Below are 18,043 nucleotides of genomic sequence, written 5' to 3'. Positions count from 1 at the left end.
GTAAAATCAGCCTTACCTTGTACGTGAAAGCAAATACATGGAGAGAGGGGGTACAGGTTCCAGATAGGAGCACAGCTAGGTAAGTAGTTCTTTTACTTGAGAATTCTAAAGTGCATTCTAATTACATTCTGTGGTGACAGAGGACTTGTTCTGGGAGAAGGCCTGCATTTGTGCCCAAAAATTCAGATTAGACTTTTGCTGATTAAATATAAGCATTTTAGGGGTGCCTGGGTGATTCAATTGGTTAAGCGTCTGACTTCAGCTCAGGTCATGATCTCGTGGTTCGTGAGTTCATGCCCTGCATCGGGCTCTGTGCTGACAGCTCAGAGCCTGGAGCCTGCTTTGGGTTCTGTCTCTGGCTCTCTCTCTCTGCCTTTCCTCCGCTCTCAGGCATGCTTGCTCGCTCTCTCGCTGTCAAAATTAAGCATTTTTTAAAAATGTAATAAAAAAGTAATAAAACTGTCTATAACCCCACAATCCTAATACCCAAGGCAGTTTTAAAGTCATTCACAGATGTGTGCAGAGCAGCAAAAAATTTGAATCCCCCAATGCACACATTCCTAGCTAAAGTCAAACAAGTGACACTGCCTTATTTCAGCTCTCATGCTGTAGACAAATAGCCTTTTCATAGTCTATTTAATGCCACGTTTTTTGTATTTTTGTGCTTTTTGTTGATTTAGCCTTTTAAAATGGCCCCCAAGCTGAGCACTAAAGTGCTGTCTAGTGTTCGTAATACGAGCAAAAAGGCTACAATGCACCTTATGGAAAAGAGGCATTTTAGAGTTTTGTTGAGGCATGAGTTACAGTGCTAAGGGCCGTGAGTTCAGTGGTGATAAAATCAACCGTATGCTTCAAGTGTCTTCAAATAGAAACACAAATAGGTTGACAAAAATTTTGTGACCAACGGCTTCCAGGAACTTAACCCTGCCTGTATGTCCCCTGAGAGCAAGGGTCTGTTACCTGTAAATTCAGCTTTGCAGCAACTTTATAGAACTACCATAAGTACTGGAAATGGACTGTTACTGTACATTTTTATTGAGATACAATTCACATTACCCACTTAGAGTATGCAATTCAATGTTTAATTAGTATATTCACAGAATTGTGCAATCATCATCCACTAAATTTAGAACATTTTCATCATCTCAAAAAGAATTCCTATACCTATTGGCAGTGACTCCCACACCCACCTACCCCCAGCCCTGACAACCACTAATCCTGCTTTTCTGTCCAAGTGGGTTTTCCTATTCTGGATATTTCATATAAATGGAATCATCCAATATGTGGTTACCTGGCTCACGTCTTTCATTTAGTATGTCCTCAAGGCTCATCCATATTACAGCATGTATCATCAGTGCTTCATTCCTTTTTATGGCTAATATTCCTTTGTATGACTATACCATATTTTATCCATTATTTGGTAGACATTTTGATTGTTTCCACTTTGGGGCTGTTATGAATAATGCAGCTATATGTACTCATGTACAAGTTTGTGTATAGAATTAACTTTCATTTCTCTTACATCTATTACTAGGAAGGGAACTGCTGAATCATACTATCTATGTTTAACTTTTTGAGGCACAGCCAAACTTCCAAAGTGACTACACCATTTTACGTTCCCACCAGCAAATGTACAGGGTTCCACTTTCTGTAGGTCCTAAATTTCTTGATCTCTCATTAAGAGTACTCTACTGAGATGTGTTAAATGCTTTGCCCCCCATTAACCCGTCTTCAGACTAATTCTTTCAGTTCTTTATTCTCTCAATTTTACCTGCCCTACTGTCACTTTACTCTCTTTCCCAACCTCAGTCATTAAAAAAACTAATGTCCCGGGGCACCCTAATGTCCCGGGTGGCTCAGTCGGTTAAGCGTCCGACTTCGGCTCAGGTCATGATCTCGCGGTCCGTGAGTTCGAGCCCTGCGTCGGGCTCTGTGCTGACAGCTCAGAGCCTGGAGCCTGTTTCAGATTCTGTGTCTCCCTCTCTCTCTGACCCTCCCCCATTCATGCTCTGTCTCTGTCTGTCTCAAAAATAAACGCTAAAAAAAAATTTTTTTTTTTAAAAACTAATGTCCCCACATCTAGTAGAGGTCACATTCTAATGAGAGCTAACAATTAAATAAAAGCACAAATATAACAATTATGGTAAAAGTAAAGAAGAAAAAGTTACTAGAAAAGAACTACAAAGGAAAGTAATGAGCTTAGGGAGCTCTGAAGGATGTGATATTTAAACTGAGGTCTAAAATATGAATAGAAGCTCTCCAGGTAAGGAGTGAATTAAAATGTCTTCCAGTCAGAAGGGAGAGCATGTGCAAAGATCCTGGCTTAGTAGAAAGTTTGGAAGCCACATACCTGAAAGAAGGCCAATGTGTCTGGAAACAAGTTAACCAGAGGAAAGGGTAGTAGGAAATGAGGTCATGAGGGTAGGCAGGGAGGATCCAATACATGTCATCTAAGAATTCAGCTGTATTCTAAGTTGCTTTCAGAATAAAACCTTGAGCCGGGGAATGACAAAATCCAATAAGGCCAACTCTAAAGGTCATAAACAATCAACAAATATTTATGCCTGCGTAAACACTTAGCTTTCACCAAGGACTAATAACCTCTTCGGGAACCTTTAGTATACAACTTGCTTTGAGTCCAGTATTCATTTGTACGCATACTAAAAGGATTCTTAAAATATTCACTACTTATGTGAACTAAGAGGAAGTGTCTTAGTTCACACTACACTCAGGCATTCCTCCTTGCTATCTTTAAGCTAAGCACAAATCTCAGTTCTAGCTCCAGTGAAAGACCGTGGAGCTCTAGTCTCGGAACTATTTGACTCAACATCCAAGCCTTTTCTGTCACCACCTCCATTGTAACGGTTACCAGAGTTCTTGGGACTGGTTCGATCTCCGATAATCAGACTTTTCACCTAAGTCCCTGGTTCCAGTTGCCTGATCTTTCCAGTTGCCTGAATGCCCATATGCCCATGAATACCAAACTAGACTATCCTGTTTGCCACTCAAGATTTTGAAATCCATTATCCTGGCCTGAATTGTGCTTCCATTTCTTCTTTCCCGGCTTGAACATCTGGATACTGAGGCTGATCTGATTTCTGTGTTTTCCTAACTCCTCCACTTTAAAGTGGATATTTTATCTCTGCATCTTAGTCCAACAATACAGACTTCTCAGTTCTTTCCCATATGGAATGACATCTCTGTCCATCTCTACCCTTTGCCTACCCACTTGGTATTAGCTACATCTTACTCCACAGGCCCAGCCAGACCCCAGCCAACCATCTAGTCTAGTTTCTTTTACGGCATAACAAATCACACCAAAACTTTAAGTGGTTTAAACCCTAATTATTTTGCTCACAGATATATACTTTGGGCAGGGCTCAGTGAGGGCAGCTCATTTCTGCTCCATCAGGCATCAACTGAACTAGCTCAACTGGGACAAGAGGATCCACTTCCAAGATGGGCCACTCGGAGCTGGCAAACTGGCACTGACTGCAAATTCTATTCCGTTAGGCAGTGTAGGCTTTCTCACAGCATGGTGCCTGGGTTCCAAAAGCAAGCATCTTTCTAAGAAGCAGGAAGCGAAAACCCTATTTCTCAAGGCCTGGGCCCCAAAATGACATGATGTCACTTTCACCATATTCTATGAGTCAAGCAGTCACAGAGCTTAGATTGAGGGGAAGGAGACATAAACTCAGTGGAGGAGTGTCATGTTTTAGAGCCATGATTTTTTGGATTTTTGGAGCCATGTTTAAAACCACCACACCTGCTCACCTACAGCCCAGTGCATTTAGGCGATCTTTTCTTTCTGTCCCCCCCCCTCCTCTTTTTAGTATGTTTTTATTTTGCCTTAAGGGGCATTTTTCTCATTGCAGACTTGCTTTTAGCACTGTTTGAGAAATTCTTAGTTGCTACATGTGGTTCTAGGTCTAAAACTTGCCTCTTGGGGCACCTAGATGGCTCAGTCGGTTAAGCATCCCACTCAATTTCCACTCAGGTCATGTTCTCACAGTTTGAGAGTTTGAGCCCTGTGTTGGGCTCCATGTTGACAGCGTGGAGCCTGCTCGGGATTCTCCCCCTCTCCCTCCCTCCCTCTCTCCCTCTCTCCCTTTCTAGCTGTTCCTCCCCGGCACACACACTCTCTCTTTAAATAAAGACACTTATAAAATATTAAAACTTGCCTCTCGGACTTCTAATTAGAGCAAAGCAACTTTGTCAGTTTTGAACGGCTAATTTTCAAAGCAACATGAACATCTCTAAGTTAGTGTCACACAGGACACTCCCAACCTTAAAGCAGACCTGATGTAGGATACCTGCCCACTCTGCCAGCACAATTCAATAATTCTGTTTATCTGGTCACCTTATTTGTAATTGGTAGAAATAAACTTCGTATTCATGAATATGAATGATTATTTGTTTTTTTTTTCTGGTCACCTTATTTGTAATTGGTAGAAATAAACTTCGTATTCATGAATATGAATGATTATTTGTTTTTTTTTTTTTAATTTTTTTTTCAACGTTTTTTATTTATTTTTGGGACAGAGAGAGACAGAGCATGAACGGGGGAGGGGCAGAGAGAGAGGGAGACACAGAATCGGAAACAGGCTCCAGGCTCCGAGCCATCAGCCCAGAGCCTGACGCGGGGCTCGAACTCACGGACCGCGAGATCGTGACCTGGCTGAAGTCGGACGCTTAACCGACTGCGCCACCCAGGCGCCCCAAGAATGATGATTTGTTTTAAATCGCCAACATTTCTTCCTGTGATGGGTCAAAATGGCCGGGCTATGGTACCCAGTTGTTTAGTCAAACTCTAGTCTAGATGTTGCTATAAAAGGTACTATTAAATATGATTAATAGTTCAAATATGATTCAAATAGTTCAAATATGATTAATAGTTCAAATGAATAGGGCCTTCATTTGAAGGCCCTAACAACAAAGACTGAGGTTTCCTGAAGTAGAAGGAATTCTGCCTCAAGAGAGCAACACAGATAGTTCTCCAGTCCAAGGTGGCAACATAGGAAGACTCTGAACTCACATCCTCCATGGACACACCGAATCTACACCTCATTATAGAGCAGTTTGTCCTAAATAATTGCCGACTGCAGCTTCTGCACAATAAAAGATAGACCATATAGAGAAGGCCAAGGGAGACAGAGAACAGAGTAACAAAGAGACCCCAACACCTGATTCTGTAAACTGCAGTGGGGAGAGACGGTACGGAGGGACCATGAACAGATTCATCTGCCCTGGGGCACAGGAAAAAAGGCACAGTTTAAAACGGCAACTAAATTATAAAGGAATGAGCCTAGAACCCTATCAAACAGTGGGGGAGACGCTAGAACTCTGTCCAGGTCAGAGGGGCTAGTGAGCACCGTAGTTTACCTCTCCCCCTCACCTTGATAGTACAGATGGGAGCTAACTCTGGGCACCTGTTGCCTCAGCAAGCCCTGGACACTCCAGGGCACAGAGAAAAAAGCTGTGGTTTTAAAAGGCAATGAGAACATAAAGAATCCAGCCCTAGAACTCCACCAAATGGCTGAGGAGCTGCTGGAACTCTAGGTCGGAAGGGCTGGCAAGCACCAAAATTACCTTTCCCCTCCACCGTGACAGTGCATACAGGATCAGGGTCTGGATCCCCTGGCCAACCTACCATCTCAGTAAACTCGGCCCCAGCCCACACCAGCCCAAGCCATCCCACCAAGAAGTTCCAGAAAAGTGCACACCAGGACAATCCTGGTCAGCGCTCACTACAGCTCCAGTTGTCTTGCTAAGGTGACCCAAATACAAAGCATCCTGGAACACTCCAGGCCCACATCACTTTGCCTCCAGACAACTTGCCAGGACAATATTGGCACATAGCACCCCAGGAACTTCCTGCTCATAGCTATTTTTATTCTACCTATCCCAGCAGGGTGCCTTCTTTACAAAGTGCCCTGGGACTCCCCGGCCCAAGCCTGCCTTGGCTCCTGCCACCTTGCCAGGACACCCCCTGTGTAGAGCGCCCTGGGACCCCCTGCACCATATCCAATTCTGCTCCAGGCACCCCAGCAGGGTGCTCCTGCACTAAACACCCCAGGACAACCTGACTTGCACCAACTTCAGCTATCCTGTCAAAACATCCTCAGTGCAGACAGCCCCAGGACCCACTGGCTTATACTCACTTCAGCTTCACTTGTCCTGCCAGAGCATCCTCTGCACAGAGAGCCCTGTAGGCCCCTGACATGCACCTGTTTCAGATTTCAGCTGTCCTGCCAGGGAACCCTCAGTGGAGAGCCCTGGTTCTATGCTATCCCATGCCCACTTCAGCTCTGACCATCCCATCTTGGCAGCCCCAGCAGAGAGTGCCCCAGGACCCCCAGTCCAACCAGCCACAGCTCAGGCAGCCAACAGCAGTCACTAAGCACAGACCGTCTACACAGGGGACAACCATACACAGACCACTTTCAATTTTAGAAGTAGCTATTCCACCTAATTCATGGAAACACAGAAAGTCAAGCAAAATCAGAAACGAGAATATTCTCCAAACAAAAGAAAACCACAAAACCTCAGTGAAAGAACTAAAGGAAATGGAGATAACCAACTTACCTGATAAAGAGTTCAAAATAACGGTCGTAAAGATGCTCATTGGACTGAAGAGAAGAACTTCAACAAAGAGATGCAAAATATAAAAAAGAACCAATCAGAGTTAAAGAAATAAGAAATACACTAGAGGGAATCAACAGGAGATTAGAGGATGCAGAAGAAGGGATCAGCGATTGGGAAGACAGGGTAATGGAAAGCAGCCAGGCTGAACAGCAAAAAGAAAATTATTTTTGTTTTTATTTTTATTTTAAGTTTATTTATTTTGAAAGGGAGAGAGTGAGTGAGCAGGGGAGGGGCAGAGAGAGAGGGAGAAAGAATCCCAAGCAGGCTGCACGCTGTCAGCGTGGAGCCCAATGCGGAGCTTGATCTAACAAACAGTGCATGACATCATGGCCAGAGCTAAAATCAAGAATTGGTCGCTTAACCAACCAAGCCACCCAGCACCCCCCAAAAATTTTTTTTAATTTTTTTTTAACATTTTATTTATTTTTGAGACAGGGAGAGACAGAGCATGAACAGGGGAGGGTCAGAGAGAGGGAGACACAGAATCCAAAACAGGCTCCAGGCTCTGAGCTGGCAGCACAGACCCCGACGCGGGGCTCGAACTCACGGACCGTGAGATCATGACCTGAGCTGAAGTCCGCCGCTTAACCGACTGAGCCACCCAGGCGCCCCCCCAAATTTTTTTTTTAATGAGGAGAGGTTGAAGGATCTCTTGGGCAACATCATCAAATGAAGAAACACTAACATGAAAAGGTCCCAGAAGGAGGAGAGAGAGAGAGAGAAAAGGACAGAAAATGTATTAAAATAATAATAATAATAATAGCTGAAACCTTCCCTAAGCTAGGGAAGGAAAGCCATTCAGCTTGAGAAAGCACAGAGTTCCAAGCAAGATAAACCCTAGGAGTTCTACACCACAACTCATAATAATTAAAATGTCAATGATTAAAGATAAAGTGAGAATTTTAAAAGCAGTGAGAAGCAACTAGTAACATGCAAGGGAAACCTCGTAAGGCTTTGAGCTGATTTTTTCCAGCATAAACTTTGACTATCTTTCCACTCTCTTTGGGCCTGCAAAGTGCTGAAAGAAAAAAAAAAAAAACTACAACCAACAATACTCCACCTGGCAAGGTTATCATTTAGAAATAGAGAGAAAGAAAAAAAGACTTTCCCAGACAAACAGAAGTTAAAAGAATTCATCACCACTAAACCAATCTTACAAGAAATGTTAAAGGAACCTCTTTAAGTAGAAAAGACCATAGTTAGAAGCAAATGCTAACTTTCACGAGTGAAAGCAAACATTACAGAATAAGTAGCAGCAAAATCACTTATAAAGCTAGTATAAATGTTAAAAGACAAAGTAAAATTAAGTATACTTAAAAATTTAGTTAAGATTAATCACAAAATAAAAAGATGAATATAAAAAATATGCATAAAACAGAGGAAACAGTAAAAATAACATTAAGAATGAGGTTGAGGGGTGCCTGGGTGGCTCAGTGATTAAGCATCCAACTTCGGCTCAGATCATGATCTCACAACTGTGAATTCGAGCCTCACATTGGGCTCTGTGCTGACAGCATGGAGCCTGAAGCCTGCTTCGGATTCTGTGTCTCCCTCTCTCTCTGCCCCTCCCCTACTCACAGTGTGTGTCCCTCTCAAAAATAAACGTAAAAAAAATTTTAAAAGAATAAGATTGAACTTAAATAATCATCAATTTAATACAGACTGCTATATACTTAAATGTTATATGTGGACTTCACAATAATCACAAATCAAAAACCTATAATTGATCCATATATAATAAAGCCAAGTATAAGACTACAGAAATTCAATTACAAGAGAGAGAAAAATAAAGGAACAGAGAACAACAAAACTAACCAAAAGCAATTAATAAAATGGCAATAAGCAGAAACTTACCAAAAATTACTTTAAATGTAAATGGTCTAAATGCTCCAAAACACATAGGATGAGGATATGAACAAAAATAAAAACAACCCATCTATATGCTGCATACAACGAGCTCGTGTCAAAACTAAGGACACATATACAAGTGAAGGGATGTAAAAAAATATTCCATGCAAATAGAAGCAGAAAACAAAACAAAAACAGGTTGCAATACTTATTTCAGACAAAATTGACTTTCCAAAACAGGCTGTAACAAGAGACAATAAAGGGCATTACATACTGGTAAAGTTCTCAAAACAAAAAGGAGATTTAATAACTGTAAATAAATATGGACCCAATATGTTAGCACCAAAAATACATAGGCAAACATTAACAGACCTAAAGGGAGAAACGCAGTAATACAGTAATAGTAGCAGACGTTAACACTTCACATACACCACAGGATATATCATCCAGGCAGAAACAATGTTTTTGAAGAACATGTTAGACCAGACTCAATTAACAAACATATATAGAACATTCCATTGACGAATAACAAAATATGCATTCTATTCATGTGCACACAAAACATTCCCCAGAAGAGATCAAACAAGGCTATAAACAAGTGTCAGTACATTTTAATATTGAGGGATATATGAATCTATTCTGAACACAGTGATATGAAACTAGAAATAAATTAGAGTAAAAAAAAATAAAAAATACACAAAACAGTAGAAATTAAAGAACATGCTACTAACAAGAAGCAGGTCAAGAAGAAATTTAAATTAATAAATGGGGGGTGTCTGTCTGGCTCAGTCAGAACATGAGACTCTTGATCTTGGGGTTGTGGGTCCCGGCCCCATATTAGGTGTAGAGAAAATTTAAAAAGAAAATCTCAGGGTGCCCGTGCGGCTCAGTCAGTTAAGTGTTAAACTTTGGCTAAGGTCATGATCTCATGGCTTGTGAATTCGAGCCCTGAGTCAGGCTCTGTGCTGACACCAAAAAAGAAATAGACAAAAAAACAAAACAAAACACAAAAAAAGTAGACACTAAGGAAAAAAAAATCAAAAAAGGGAAAAAGATAATAACAACCACAACAATGAAAATGGGGGGAGGACGGGGAATCAATTAAACCAGAAACTGGTTCTCTAAAAAGGGACCAAAATTGATGACTCTTTTGCCAGACTAGTCAAGAAAAAAAAAAGACAACATCTAAATGAATACACTATGATAGGAAAAAGGAGAAGCAGCAAATGACACCGCAGAGACAAAGATGGTTATAAAAGATTATTACAAAAATGACAGGCAAACCAATTAGAACACCAGAAGAAATGAATAACTTTCAGTAAACGTACAATCTTTCAAAACTGAACCAGGAAGAAGTAAAACCTCTGAACAGTCTAATTCCTGGTAACAAAATTGAGTCAGTAATCAAAAAACTCAAAACTAAACAAAATTCTAAAAGCAGATGACATCACAGGTGAATTCTACCCAAGATTTAAAAAAAAAAAAAAAAAAAGACTTATTACCCTATTCTCCTCAAATAACTCCAAAACAGAAGCAGAAGGAAAGCTTCCACATACCTTCTACAAGGCCAGCATTACCCTCACACGAACCAAGAAAACTATGGGCCCCTATCCCCAATGAACACAGACACAAAAAGCCTCAACCAAATATTAGTAAAATACATGTAACAACACATTATAAGGATCACTCACCACAACCAAGTGGGATCTATTCCAGGGATGTAATGGTTGTTGAACAAAAACCAAAGCTGGACATATCCTCATCCCAAATCCCACAGAGTGACAAGAACCAAAACAGGACAGAGAGACCAGAAATAAACCCATGCTTACATGGTCAATTAATCTCTGACAAAGGTGAGAATATACTAGGGGAAGAAAACAGTCGTCACAATAAACGGTGCTGGGAAAACTGGACAGAGACATCCAAAAGAATGAAATGGGACCATTTTCTTACATGAAACACAAAAATAAACTCAAGATGGATTCAAGATCTAAATGTGAGACCAGAAATCAGAAGACTCTTGCAAGAACACACAACACCTTGGCACAATATCTTGCAATAACACCTGTTGACATGAGCCTTAGCAACAGGTTACTAGCTGTGGCTCCTCAGGCAAGGCAGAGCAAAGCAAAACCAAACTAAAATATCTGGGCTACAACAATGTAAAAAAGCTTTGACACAACCAAGGAAACCATCAATGATATGAAAAGGCAACTGACCAAATGAGAGTAGATAAATGCAAAGGACATATGTGATAAGGTCTTCTGTCTCCAATATGTAAAGAACCTGTACACCTTGACACCAAAAAGACAAACAATCCAATTAAAAAATGGTCAGAGGACATGAATAGACATTGTCCCAAAGAAGATGTACAAACGGCCGACAGACACAAGAAAAGATGTTTAACAGCAGCAGTTGTCTCAGAAATACAAATTAGAACCACCATAAGATACCATCTGACCCCTGTCAGAATGGCTGGAATCAAAAGAAATCACAAGAGTTGGCTCTGAGGCAGAGAAAAGAGAACCTTCACGCACTGTCGGTTAAGAGTGTCGGTTGGCACAGCCACTGTGGAACACAGTGTGGAGAGCCCTCAAAATATAACAAATAGAGCATAGGATCCAGTAACACCACTATTGCATATTTGCCCAAGAAAACAAAAGCACTCATTTCAAAAATTTGAAAAACACTAATTTGAAAAGATATCCCACCCCCCTCCAGTGATAACTGCAGCATTATTCTCAATAGCCAAGATGTAGAAGTCCTTCAAGTGCCCATCGATAGCTGAAATGGCTACAGAAGATGCAGTACCTATCTACACACAGTGGTATGAGATATAGACACACACACACACACACACCAGATGAGCCCATGCCATCAGCAACAACAAACATGGACCCAGAAGGCACTGTGCTCAGTGAAAGAAGTCAGACTGAGAAAGATAAATATCCTAGGACTTCACTCCTCTTGTGGAATCTAAAACACAAAACCAGTGAAGACACAAACCAACAAAAAAGCCAAGCACACCCTCTAAGTGCAGAGAACAAAGCGATAGCTGCCAGACCACCCAGAGGGGTGGTGAGATGGGCAAAGTGAATGAAGCAGAATAGGAGATACAGGCTTTTCCCCTGATGGAATCAACTGATCATGGCAAGAAAAGGCACAGCATGGGGAATATAGCCAATATTATTGTAATAGTGTGGTATCGGGACAGACGGTAGCTATGCTTCTGGTGAAGTTATCATTATGTAAAGACTTGTTATTCACTGTGTTGTTTACCTTAATCAAAATAATATTGGGGCGCCTGGGTGGCTCAGTCGGTTAAGCGTCCGACTTCGGCTCAGGTCATGATCTCACGGTCCGTGAGTTCGAGCCCCGCGTCGGGCTCTGTGCTGACAGCTCAGAGCCTGGAGCCTGTTTCAGATTCTGTGTCTCCCTCTCTCTGCCCCTCCCCCATTCATGCTCTTTCTCTGTCTCAAGAATAAATTAAAAAAAAAAATAAAAAAAAAATAATATTTTGTCTCAATAATCAATCAAGAAAGGACTATAACACAGAAGTCCCGTGTTTTTAGTCTACTGATGCTATCCATGGGTTTAGACCCAAGAGAGCATCAACACTTAACCGAATTTTTTACCTGATGTACTACCATATACATTTTAAACTTTCTGAACTGCACATCAAATGAGTCAGTTCCTAGAACTGTACTATCAAATGATAGGTGATGGTAGGACTGGTAATTAATCGGTGTTTGGTAAGTCGGTGGGTGATTGAGAGGTCCTCAGGATAGCCAGAGATCTTAGTTTGTCTGACATTATATGGTTATTTGTGAAGTAGAAAAAATTTGATCTAATCCCTTAGTTCTCTTAGATTTTATGTGTGTCCATTTGAGAAAAGTATGAATACTTCCAAAATTTTCAATTCATCATCAACATAGAGCAAAGCAAGGGCCATCTTCAGATTTTCATTAGGATGTGATTTGCTAGAATCCTGTTACTCAACAGAGTGGGAAAACCCGTACAGACAGTTGGAGAGTCCCTTACTCCCTGTCATTTTTTCCATTGGTATCTGACTTTTGTTTGCCCTCCCTGTGACTTCCCCTGGCCTAGTCTACAAATTTGCTTCAGTTTCACACTCCTTGGTGCCAGTCATCTATAAAGTAGTCCCTCTGCCCTCTTAATATTTGGCATCATACTGATTTTTCTCAATTGCTGGCTACATAAGAGCTTTGTCTCCTCCATGCGCTCATACATTTTGGAGTACTGAGGGTTGGGACCTCAACATAGAAGTTAGGAAGGGGGAGGGGCACCTGGGTGGCTCAGTCATTTGAGTGGCTCAGGTCATGATCTCAAGGTTGGTGAGTTTGAGCCCCACATTGGGCTCTCTGCTGTCAGCCTGTCAGTGCAGAGCCTGCTTTGGAACCTCTGTCCCCCTCTCTCTTCTCTTTTCCAATTTTCCCTCTCTCAAAAATCAATATTTAAAAAAAAAGAAGTTAGGAAGAGGGAACACAATTCAGCCCATAACACTGCCAGAAACGTATTTTCAAGGGAGTAAGGAAAGAAGGGAGTTGAAGAGATATTGAGCACCCAACTTCGGCTCAGGTCATGATCTCGTGGCTTGTGAGTTCGAGCCCCGCGTCAGGCTCTGTGCTGACAGCTCGGAGCCTGGAGCCTGCTTTGGATTCTGTGTCTCCCTCTCTCTTTGCCCCTCCCCTGCTCATGCTCTGTCTCTCTCTGTCAAAAATAAACATTAAAATTTTTTTTTTTTAATTGGCTTAGAATAGTTGCTGAGGAAAGCAGAGAAGAGGTAGATGGAGGACAGATCTAGAGTCACATTGATCTTTCCTACTTGAGTCTAACCCTGTATCTTCACTAACCTCCTATGTGAGTTTGGCTAAATGATCTGATTATTTTTCATGTTATTCTCATCTGTGAAATAGGGTTAATGATAGCTACTGTAAGCACTCCATGCTACCATGAGGATCAAATAAGAAAATGGTTTAATTTTCTTTTCTTTTTTTTTTTTTTTTACATTTTAATTATTTTTGAGAGAGAGAGAGAGAAAGAGAGAGAGAGAGAGAGAGAGAGAGAGAGCCTGCGCACAAGTGGGGGAGGGGCAGAGAGAGACGGAGACACAGAATCTGTAGCAGGTTCCAGGCTCTGAGCTGTCAGCACAAATCTCAGTGTGGGGCTCAAACCCATGAACCAGGAGATCATGACCTGAGCTGAAGTCAGATGCTTAACCGACTGAGCCACCCACATGCCCTAAAAATGGTTTAATTTTCAATGATGTTAAAAGCATTCTGTTTCTTGGGGCGCCTGGGTGGCTCAGTCGGTTAAGCGTCCGACTTCAGCTCAGGTCACGATCTCGCGGTCCGCGAGTTCAAGCCCCGCGTTGGGCTCTGGGCTGATTGCCCAGGGCCTGGAGCCTGCTTCCGATTCTGTGTCTCCCTCTCTCTCTGCCCCTCCCCCGTTCATGCTCTGTCTCTCTCTGTCTCAAAAATAAATAAACGTTAAAAAAAAAAATTAAAAAAAAAAAAAAAAGCATTCTGTTTCTTGTATTACTCAACACTAGCACTCTGGTTTAGCTAACTAGTTCTAACTTCTCATTTTTCTTTATTCAAGCTTCACCCGGGCCATTTATCAAGGGCACATTTGTTTGATTGTATAGGTTTGATAATGGCATTCCCATTTTTCATTCAAAAGTTAAGCCTGCCCATGTAGTCTTAACTATATCCAGAACATCCCGAATAAAGCCTGCCTTTTCTCAAAGAAAATAAAAGCCACACGGACCAAAACATTTTCAAATTAAAATAGGCACCGAACAGACATATTTCTGCCAAGAATAACCTCTGCTCTACTCAAAGCTGGTTTACAGGATTGTAAATTGAGACCAGTCTTTGCTGCTTACTCTATAGGGGCAGTGAGTCAGGATTTCCTGAAATTAAGCAATCATGTAAAATGCATTAGTGGCTTCTAGAAGACCTCATGCTTCCTTGTGCTAAGAAATTAACCTGTTTTCTACTTGGCAGCTCTTTCATATTCTCCAGTGACCTTAGTTAAGGTCCTTCCATCAGCCACAGAGTTAGTATGATAATGTAGCTAAGATTCATCAGTGAGAATTTATTTTATTCTATGCTGCCTGCTGCGGATCAGTGAGCAGGTTGGAATCCAAGTCTGATTCATGATTTTTTCAGTCAAAGTTCCACTAGCTATTAGAACTAGTTCAATTACTCCATTGTTTAACCCAGTTACAACCTAGTCTAGGTTCTTGCCTCCAACAGTAATTCTTCCCTGCCAATCCCAGTTCTCATTCTACTTGATCTTCTCATACCAATTTCACTTGCGTCTTGAACACCTTTTGCTTCCAGCACACTTTTCCTAGTTCTCTTCTATCCGTCATTGGTTACTTCTCCTCTGCCTACCCTACAGATTCCCTCCATTGCCCACCCTCTGGCAGGTGTCAGAGATTCCAATGACAGCAGGGTCCAGGCCAGGTGGGCCACACGCAGGTCAGATATAATTAAGAGGAAGTGATAAGAATTCTGGCAAAGAGAACATACATACCCATATAAGAACACCCATAATTGAAAACTTAAACACCACCTTGGCCAAAAGCCCTTTCATGGACTGCATTAGATTGCACAGCTGTTTAGTGAGAGCTGTTCTCAGGCCCCCAGCCTTCCTGTCCAGGATTCTGAGGACAGAACCCATTTATAGGGGGTTTTGTAGACCACTTAACCCCTGTATAATTAAAGACCAATCATTCCTGACTTTGAGTTTAGGGGCTTTGGGTAAGTTGCCCAACAGGGATTTACTTTTAGTCTACAAAACAGACTTCCCTGGAGGCTCACTTAAATTTGTTTGACATGATGTAAATGACCTTTTACTAAGTGGCAGTGACATCATTTACATCTTAAAAGTTTTCCAAAGGGCCCTTTCTACTTTTGTAACATAGAAGTGTCACCTCCATCCATGTACCCTGAGGTCCTCGGTGTCACCCACTCAGAGTTCACTTATACTGTACTTGTGACACTTGGGCAGAGCTCATGAGGGAACATCATAGTTCATAACAAGGGAAGAATTCACCTTGTTTATCTAGATATAGTTTTTGATGCTCTGCCTGTGCAGTGTTGGAAGATCCTATCTTCCTGGGCTTAGCATTATGATTAGGTGTTTAACATGTTTTCTCCTTGAAGTTCAATTTTCTCTGAGAAAATGTTCAAAGAAGAATCTGCATGAAAATCCTACATCGGAAGGTGTTTTATTCTTAAACCAACCAGACATTGAAAAACATAGACTATTTTGAGAGAGTTCTTGAAATGATTCAGTCTTAAATAGTTTTCATGCTTGCTGATGCTGCTACATGTACACCAGAGGGATCATTCTATGGACGTGAGAATAAAAAGATACTGCTGCTTTTCCATAATGTGTGATTGCCAGCTCAGCAGGGCCAGTTTGGTTTGGCTGCTCCTCATTCTTCAAGGTTCTGAATAAGCCAACCTTAGTCTGACATAAAAGAGGACCCAGGTTAACGAGCTAACAGACAAAAACACACACAGGAAGAAGCTTAAGGGCAAAGTTCAGGCTTCCCACGTCCTCCCACACTGCATTCCTCTGTGTCCCCTATCTTAATCCCTCTGCATACCAAAGATTAAAATACCATGCATTTTCATCAAGTCCTTTCTTGAAGCAGTTACTTCAGGTCTATCCTTTGCGGGCTAATCTGCTTGCTCTTTCTCTCCAACTATTCTGTGACAATCGATACAACTTTGTTTCTTACCCAAGTGTTCCCTGCATTACCCCGCTAGAGTATAGGAGCCGCAAGGGAAGGGACCTGGTTCCTCTTATTGGCATGGTATTTGCAGGGCTGTGTCCAGTGTCAGGCACAAAGGAAGTCCTTCATAAGTACTTGTCAGAGTAAATGGTCATTCACAGTGTCAGGTCTTTGTCCCAATAATTCTATCAAGAATGACTTTTCATCTCCAAATTCTCAAGCCCGCATTCATCTCTGCATGGACTGGATGTTTGTGTCCTCCTCCTCTCTCCAAAAAAATCATATGTTGAAAACTTAACCCTCAACGTAATGGTATCAGGGTGTGAAGCCTTTAGGAGATGTTTAGGTCATTTAAGTGGAACCCTCACGAATGAAGTTAGTGCCCTATAAAAGGGAGCACAGAGAGCTCTCCTACCCCTCCACCTATGTGAGGTCACAGCAGGAAGATGGTTATCTAGGAACCAGGAAGCAAGCTCTCACCAGATACCAAATCTACCTTGATCTTGAACTTCCCAGCCTCCAGAACTGTGAGAAATAGATGTTTGTTGTTTACTAAGCCACCTGGTCTACGGTATTTTGTTATAGCAGCCAGCTGAACAAAGACAATCTCATTCTCTGAAGGGGGATGACATGTCAAGTTTGTTGTGTACAATTTAGTGTTTGAATATATCCCACAAGGATGATATCCCTTCAGTTTTCAGGTAAAGATGTGGTTGATGTTAAGTGTTTGCTGCTCCTAACACAATAGGTTGCTTAGTGCACACTGCACCCTTAAGTAGACACTTATTTATAATATCTGCAACTTGCCAGGAGGAACTCCATTTATGTTTGAGGATCAAGACTGCAGTTTAGCTTTCAAATAAGTCTACTTAATTCCAGGAAAGTCTGAGTAACTGCAAGAAAGGAGTCAGAAAGGATAGAACAAGCAACCCCGATCTAAGGACCATAAGATCCTCCTCATAGGAGAGTCATTTCCTAGGAAGTGTGATAAATTTCCTTGACAGGAATATTAGGTCTTTCCTAAAGATTCAATTCTTTCCCTCCACACAATGCCCACCCCCCACTCCCATTTTGACATGGACAGAATAAGAACCCTTCTATGGGGTTATTAGTGTTTGCAGATGGCACCCTCTGGGATCATTCAAAGGCATATTTTGGTCTCTTGTGGATTTCCTGCTCTAAGGCAAAGCCTCATGGGGATACTTGTTCCTCTTTCGTGACATGAAGGAGATAAACACCAGTTAAAACCCAATTTTAGAGGCAAAGACACATGACCTTAAACAACTAGCAATTGCAGAATGGACGTAGGGAATTCCCCTGCCCACCCTCCCCACCCCCACCAAAGAAGTTTCCACTTGAGAGAAATGACCAATTTTTCTACCATTAGGCAATCAATCTATGACATACAAGATTGATTAAGGTCATATTTGATCAAATGGAAGCTTTTATCAGGACTCTCCATTTAATTGCCATAAACCTAATTCAAACTAGCCTAAGCCAAAAACAGAATTCAATGGCAAACCTAACTGAGAAGCCCCAATGTTGTCCAACTTTAGGCATGGCCACAGTGCAGGAGTTGGCAAACTGTAGACCATTGTCTGCTATTGTAAATAAAGTTTAACTGACATTATGTATGGTCTACAACTGCTGTCAAGCTATAACAGCAGTATTGAGTACTTGTAAGAGAGATCTGATAGCCTGCAAAATTTAGTTACTAAGCAGCCCTTTCTAGAAAGGCTTGCCAGTCTCTGGCCTTGGGGCTCAAATAAGATCATT

This window comes from Panthera leo, chromosome C1 (assembly GCF_018350215.1).
Source record: "Panthera leo isolate Ple1 chromosome C1, P.leo_Ple1_pat1.1, whole genome shotgun sequence".
NCBI lineage: Eukaryota > Metazoa > Chordata > Mammalia > Carnivora > Felidae > Panthera > Panthera leo.
This window is presented reverse-complemented; position numbering follows the sequence as displayed.